The sequence below is a fragment of the Pecten maximus genome, chromosome 11, assembly GCF_902652985.1.
Source record: "Pecten maximus chromosome 11, xPecMax1.1, whole genome shotgun sequence".
In the NCBI taxonomy this organism is placed as follows: domain Eukaryota; kingdom Metazoa; phylum Mollusca; class Bivalvia; order Pectinida; family Pectinidae; genus Pecten; species Pecten maximus.
In genome coordinates this window covers 14,376,722-14,384,856 of record NC_047025.1, presented here as the reverse complement: position 1 = coordinate 14,384,856, position 8,135 = coordinate 14,376,722, and the positions used below count along the sequence as shown (strand labels likewise).

The following is an 8,135-nucleotide window of genomic DNA, read 5'->3' as shown; positions in this document are numbered from 1 at the left end:
GCATGTTTTCTTGTGTCAAAGCAGAAAGACTATTTCAAAATCTTTTAGAATAATGAAAAATATAGATTAATGTGAAATTAAAGAATTAATAAACTTGTGCATCCTACTCGAGACACAATTAAACTGTGTAACGATACATGTTCGAGCTGTGCTAAGAGGCCACCTGTGTTAAAGGCCACCTGTGTTAAGGGCCACCTGTGTTAAGATACCACCTGTATTAATTTTTAAGATGCCACCAGTGTAAAGTTATCACCTGTGTAAAGATATCACCTGTGTAAAGATACCACCTGTGTAAAGATATCACCTGTGTAAAGATATCACTGTGTAAAGATATCACCTGTGTAAAGATATCACCTGCGTAAAGATATCACCTGTATAAAGATACCATCTGTGTTAAGATATCACCTGTGTAAAGATATCACCTGTGTTAAGAGGCCACCTGTGTAAAGATACCACCTGTGTAAAGATATCACCTGTGTAAAGATATCACCTGTGTAAAGATATCACCTGGGTAAAGATACCACCTGTGTCCAGAGGCCACCTGTGTAAATATACCACCTGTATTAAGCAGTCACCTGTATAAATATACCACCTGCATTAAGCAGTCACCTGTGTAAAGATATCAATAATCATTAATTTTCGCACTTTGGATCGAAGTGATATTTTCAAAAACTTTTAATTTTAAGAAACTTTGGATTATCTTCGAGCTTTGAGTGATGTATTACAGTAAAGGTTATAACTTTTACTAGTTGAGAAAAATACAAGATTCCATTTACTTTTGTTTTATAAACTCATTTTAACAATGGAATGCCCCTTTAAAGAAACTGCATGTCTACGTTAAAATACCACCTGTGTAAAATGACCACCTGTATTTGGGGACCAGTCAGATGACCTGTTAAGTGACTATGCTTTTAGCTCAATCAACCACATGTTTAAAGAGACCACTAGTATATTTATGATGCTTTTTAGACATGCCAACATTTTAAATATTTTATGATGTGCGGGATACACATATAGAAGGGATACACATATAGACCAAAAATGAAGAAAAATTACATCCAATAGTTGACAAAATACCATAGTTTAGGCTAGCTGTTATATATTGAGTTTATATCGGACATACAGTTTATTTAAATTGGCCAATTAGCTTCTTTAAATACTGTGTCACTTTATCTCAAATTTCCTTTTCTTACATATTTCCCTTAATGTAATTGTTCTCTTATTGTAATGTTCCTCTTAATATCATCATATCATCATATCATCTGAATAGATGGAGACTTAATTGTAAGTTAGGGAGGCATTGTCATATGATTGACTCTAAATTCTGTAAGTAAGAGACATGATATTTCTTTTTAATTTATAGCAAGTCTGATGAGTTATTATCAATAAGATGTTCTTTATGTAAAATGGATCCAATCATCAATATCATTATCAGGTTAGAAAGTCAAATTCCTGACATTGTTACCACAAGTCATTGGTATTATGTGTGGGTCATTATATTGGGTAGCGTTAATTGTCTGTTAATATATTAGATGATCGTTATCACTGTGAGACAAATCCTATATATAGCTCTGCTATGTAGTTTCCAGAAAAATGGGTCATTTCTGTCATGTTATGACAATTATATTGTCATTGTAATAGTTTGACATGTGTTAAAGGGACTTAAATAATTGTTTATAAATGGCAGTCTTCTTCAGTGGCATGTTGAACACCATGTTAATGGAAGAGGGAAGTGTAAATGTATTACTTTTGTCTGTCCCCCAACACCATCGCTCCATGCAGCCCCATCGCTCTGGCCCCATCGCCCAAGCCCCATCGCCCCGGCCCCATCGCCCAAGCCCCATCGCCCCGGCCCCATTGCTCTGGCCCCATCCCCCCATCCCCATCCCCCCCTCCCCCGGCCCATTGCTCCAGCCCCAGCCCCATCTCCCAGCCCCAGCCCCCATCTCCCCAGCCCCATTGCTCTGGCCCCATCTCCCCATCACCATCACCATCCCCATTGCCCCGGCCCCATTGCTCCGGCCCCAGCCCCAGCCCCAGCCCCCATCGCCCAAGCCCCATCGCCCAAGCCCCATCGCCCCGGCCCCATTGCTCTGGCCCCATCCCCCCATCCCCATCCCCCCCGGCCCCATTGCCGCAACCCCATTGCTCCGGCCCCATCCCCCAGCCCCAGCCCCAGCCCCATCTCCCAGCCCCAGCCCCATCTCCCCAGCCCCATTGCTCTGGCCCCATCTCCCCATCACCATCACCATCCTCATTGCCCCGGCCCCATTGCCCCGGCCCCATCCCCCCGGCCCCATCCCCCCAGCCCCATCCCCCCAGCTCCATCCCCCCAGCCCCAGCCCCAAAGTTCCAAATCAATGACATTTTGATTATGTCAACACACCAACAGATTAGAATGTGGTTGATATTTACACAATAGTATCACAACAATTGTGATCATTGGTCATGGTGACCTTTGACCCCTTCTGCAAGAGACACATTGTTGCATAGAGCAAGGATTTTCATTTAAGTCTTACAAGCATTTCCTAGCTTTATATAAAACTGTAACTGCTGTTGGCTTCTGGTTCTTATGACAATTCGAGTAATTCTGATGAGGGAGTTAGTAATAAAACATATTATATCTGTGAGATATGTAGCTGTAATTTAAAAGAATAGGACCATTTCAATTGATATAAATAGGAATTGTAATTTGTCAAAATTTAAAAATTGATAAACTTGAGATACGGCCCTTGTCTACTAAGCCTTCTGTGTTGGAGATACTTCCTTGTTCTTCTGAACAATGATGACTATGTCTTGACAATATGACACTAAGATTGGATAAATTTATAACAAATTCATTGGTTTTAAGCACGTTTTTATAAGATATCAATGGAATCATCAGTTTTATTTTCTCACTTTGTGACTTCGTCGCAGGCAAGACTTTGTGTTGCTTTCCATTGGCGACAGTGTCATTGTCCACATTTCACTTTAAAGTTTTGCGTTCAGATGCGGTTTTGAAAAAGTATGCGATGAACCTGAAAGTCGTCGGGTCTTTGAACTGGTGAATGAAACTGAGATGAACCTGTCATTGGGAACATGAACTGCTGGGATGAATATGTATGCCATCGGGTCTATGAACTGATGCAATAAATGAATTTCTGAATTATATCATGGGGCACTACAGAATGTACTATAGCATATATTTGTTTAGGTATGACTGTCCAGTGCGATGACTTTAAAGCGGTCAAACACTTGGCCGTCTCAACCACATTGGTCAATGCAATTGGCTGTATTTTTTCTGTATCCTGTTTGTATACTGAAAGGCTACATTAACACTCCTTCTCTGTATGTTGTGTCAGAAGTTGGTAAGTGTCTACAGCTGTGGGATTTCCCCTGTAAACAAGCGATGACGATTGTACCTTACATCCATCTTTCATGTCTTGTATTATTCAGGCGTTGTCTTGTTGAAGCATGATTAAGAGATGAGCTATACCGTTCTACAGGAGATAGGTACCAAGCTTATTATTTGTTGTTATTATGTACTGCAATTAGACTGACATATTTGTGATGTACTTGTTAACATATTTGTGATGTACTTGTTAACTTGATTCTCAGGTCGTTAGTGGTTGGGGCAATATTTAGTCTCTATCTTTTCATTTGTTTGTCCATTCAACCGTCCATATAACAACTTCATTCAGTCATATCGTTGGAGAAAATAAAGGTAGTTAGGACTAAAATAAATTGTTTGCTTTGGTTTGTTCTGATGAACAATTTAAAAAATAGACTGATATTTGGATTGATTTGATAAATAACTTTTTTATACTCATTCAATAAAGATCATTTTTCTACCACTCTGTTTTCAATGACATATTTTTAAAGTTTTTATTAAATGACATTGTTTTGTTGATGCATAATGCCTCACCTTATGTTGAAACTGTCAATGTAAACACAAGTGTAAGCAGTATGTGTTTATATTCCATTTGCATATTGCCAATTTAATGTTTACAATTCCATGATGTTTTAGAGATAATTACAGTTAGATGTCCACATTATTGTCATGGTCAACAGTATCAAATTACTCACTGAAAGTTTGGCTGTCATATTTTTCTCCTGAAAAAAAACCCAACACCACTCCAGTCTACCAAGAGGTATAAATAGGTATTACATTTACATTAAACGGGGAAGTAAATATGTGATGTACAGGTGTGAAAATTAGTTAAGTCACTAACAAAGGACAAAGTCATATGCGATTTCATCCAAAAAAGTGATTACTTCAAGCTTGCTAAAAACTAATGTTACACATCAATAAAGTTTAGTTAAAACCTCAATGTTGGGGTAAATGTGGATTAGGGCCTTGTTTTTTGGGGTTTTTTGTTGTTGTTGAATATTGTTTAGTGTGCTACCACTTAATTACAAACTGCAGTGAGTGGCATCACCATTAACACGTTAGACATTGCCCTAGTGTTCAGTCGCAAAACTTTGTACTTTAAACCTCAGGTATTGGACAACATGTACTTATTCAACTTAATGTTAAATAAACACATATTAATTGAAAAGAAAATTTGTATATATAAAAAACGCGTTGAATGACTTGGTTGTGATTGATGCTGTTCAGAACGGAGGAAATCAACTAGGATTTTTTCCAATGACAGTTAATTCCACGTCCTGGCCTGTTTATCAAACACTTCTAACATCTCGTGTTGATTATAACATTTGTTTATATAGTCAGCTGCATGGAGTCCACAAGCTCACCAGGTAGAGAAAAGGTTTGTTTACTTTAACCCAATGAGACGCCATGTATTCAAAGCATATTTGATCCAGATATTTGAAATTTTCTAATCTATTTTTGGATTGTAAACTTTGATACACTTTTCACTTGTCTGTTTAATTAAAGGTGTGCAGTGCTGGATACTAACAAGTGATGTTTGTTTCTCTGCATGTAGCTGTGAGGATTTGATGTTGGGTATAAAACAGTATTGCCAGAATGTTTTTGATGCAGTTGTATCGAAATTAAGCAGGTTTTACTCCCTGGCCCAATAACTTTTTTTTTTCAGACCTTTAATTTGGTTTGTAAAATACATGTGTAGATTAATTATCATTTATTTCAAGGCAACCCCTTCTACATTGATTGCTCACTTTTATTGAAGAACAATATAACAGTGGCATGCATGTACTTAATATAAAACAAAAAGGACTAATTGATATACAATAGTAGTTGAATTCACATTTTAAATGTTTATCATACACAAGGGATAAAGCTAAAGATAAAGGGAACAGTTCTTAAATGTCAAATGACTGTTATAGAACAGTTCTTAAATGTTAAATGACTGTTATAGAACAGTTCTTAAATGTTAAATGACTGTTATAGAACAGTTCTTAAATGTCAAATGACTGTTATAGAACAGTTCTTAAATGTTAAATGACTGTTATAGAACAGTTCTTAAATGTCAAATGACTGTTATAGAACAGTTCTTAAATGTTAAATTACTGTTACAGAACAGTTCTTAAATGTTAAATGACTGTTACAGAAAAGTTCTTAAATGTTAAATGACTGTCATAGAACAGTTCTTAAATGTTAAATTACTGTTACAGAACAGTTCTTAAATGTTAAATGACTGTTATAGAACAGTTCTTAAATGTCAAATGACTGTTATAGAACAGTTCTTAAATGTTAAATGGCTGTTACAGAACAGTTCTTAAATGTCAAATGACTGTTATAGAACAGTTCTTAAATGTCAAATGACTGTTATAGAACAGTTCTTAAATGTTAAATGACTGTTACAGAACAGTTCTTAAATGTTAAATTACTGTCATAGAACAGTTCTTAAATGTTAAATGACTGTTATAGAACAGTTCTTAAATGTCAAATGACTGTTATAGAACAGTTCTTAAATGTCAAATGACTGTTATAGAACAGTTCTTAAATGTTAAATGACTGTTATAGAACAGTTCTTAAATGTCAAATGACTGTTATAGAACAGTTCTTAAATGTTAAATGACTGTTATAGAACAGTTCTTAAATGTCAAATTACTGTTATAGAACAGTTCTTAAATGTTAAATTACTGTTACAGAACAGTTCTTAAATGTTAAATGACTGTTACAGAAAAAGTTCTTAAATGTTAAATGACTGTCATAGAACAGTTCTTAAATGTTAAATTACTGTTACAGAACAGTTCTTAAATGTTAAATGGCTGTTATAGAACAGTTCTTAAATGTTAAATTACTGTTACAGAACAGTTCTTAAATGTTAAATGACTGTTACAGAACAGTTCTTAAATGTTAAATGGCTGTTAAAGAACAGTTCTTAAATGTTAAATGACTGTTACAGAACAGTTCTTAAATGTTAAATGACTGTTACAGAACAGTTCTTAAATGTTAAATGGCTGTTACAGAACAGTTCTTAAATGTTAAATGGCTGTTACAGAACAGTTCTTAAATGTTAAATGATTGTTATAGAACAGTTCTTAAATGTTAAATGACTGTTACAGAACAGTTCTTAAATGTTAAATGGCTGTTATAGAACAGTTCTTAAATGTTAAATGACTGTAACAGAACAGTTCTTAAATCTCAAATGGCTGTTACAGAACAGTTCTTAAATGTTAAATGATTGTCATAGAACAGTTCTTAAATGTTAAATGGCTGTTATAGAACAGTTCTTAAATGTTAAATGGCTGTTATAGAACAGTTCTTAAATGTCAAATGACTGTTATAGAACAGTTCTTAAATGTTAAATGGCTGTTACAGAACAGTTCTTAAATGTCAAATGACTGTTATAGAACAGTTCTTAAATGTTAAATGGCTGTTATAGAACAGTTCTTAAATGTCAAATGACTGTTTTAGAACAGTTCTTAAATGTTAAATGACTGTTACAGAACAGTTCTTAAATGTTAAATTACTGTCATAGAACAGTTCTTAAATGTTAAATGACTGTTATAGAACAGTTCTTAAATGTCAAATGACTGTTATAGAACAGTTCTTAAATGTCAAATGACTGTTATAGAACAGTTCTTAAATGTTAAATGACTGTTATAGAACAGTTCTTAAATGTCAAATGACTGTTATAGAACAGTTCTTAAATGTTAAATGACTGTTATAGAACAGTTCTTAAATGTTAAATGACTGTTATAGAACAGTTCTTAAATGTCAAATTACTGTTATAGAACAGTTCTTAAATGTTAAATTACTGTTACAGAACAGTTCTTAAATGTTAAATGACTGTTACAGAAAAAGTTCTTAAATGTTAAATGACTGTCATAGAACAGTTCTTAAATGTTAAATTACTGTTACAGAACAGTTCTTAAATGTTAAATGGCTGTTATAGAACAGTTCTTAAATGTTAAATTACTGTTACAGAACAGTTCTTAAATGTTAAATGACTGTTACAGAACAGTTCTTAAATGTTAAATGGCTGTTAAAGAACAGTTCTTAAATGTTAAATGACTGTTACAGAACAGTTCTTAAATGTTAAATGACTGTTACAGAACAGTTCTTAAATGTTAAATGGCTGTTACAGAACAGTTCTTAAATGTTAAATGGCTGTTACAGAACAGTTCTTAAATGTTAAATGATTGTTATAGAACAGTTCTTAAATGTTAAATGACTGTTACAGAACAGTTCTTAAATGTTAAATGGCTGTTATAGAACAGTTCTTAAATGTTAAATGACTGTTACAGAACAGTTCTTAAATGTTAAATGGCTGTTATAGAACAGTTCTTAAATGTTAAATGACTGTTACAGAACAGTTCTTAAATGTTAAATGACTGTTACAGAACAGTTCTTAAATGTTAAATGACTGTTAAAGAACAGTTCTTAAATGTTAAATGACTGTTAAAGAACAGTTCTTAAATGTTAAATGGCTGTTACAGAACAGTTCTTAAATGTTAAATGGCTGTTATAGAACAGTTCTTAAATGTTAAATGACTGTCATAGAACAGTTCTTAAATGTTAAATGGCTGTTACAGAACAGTTCTTAAATGTTAAATGACTGTCATAGAACAGTTCTTAAATGTTAAATGGCTGTCATAGAACAGTTCTTAAATGTTAAATGACTGTTATAGAACAGTTCTTAAATGTTAAATGACTGTTATAGAACAGTTCTTAAATGTCAAATGACTGTTATAGAACAGTTCTTAAATGTTAAATTACTGTTACA

The 8,135-nt window shown here is 34.1% G+C and overlaps 1 protein-coding gene across 2 annotated transcripts in view; it reads left to right on the top strand.

Annotated features, from left to right (window-relative positions):
- LOC117337388 (probable ATP-dependent RNA helicase DHX35) overlaps positions 1-8,135 on the top strand; it is a 192,164-nt gene that overhangs the window by 80,684 nt on the left and 103,345 nt on the right. The window lies entirely within an intron of this gene.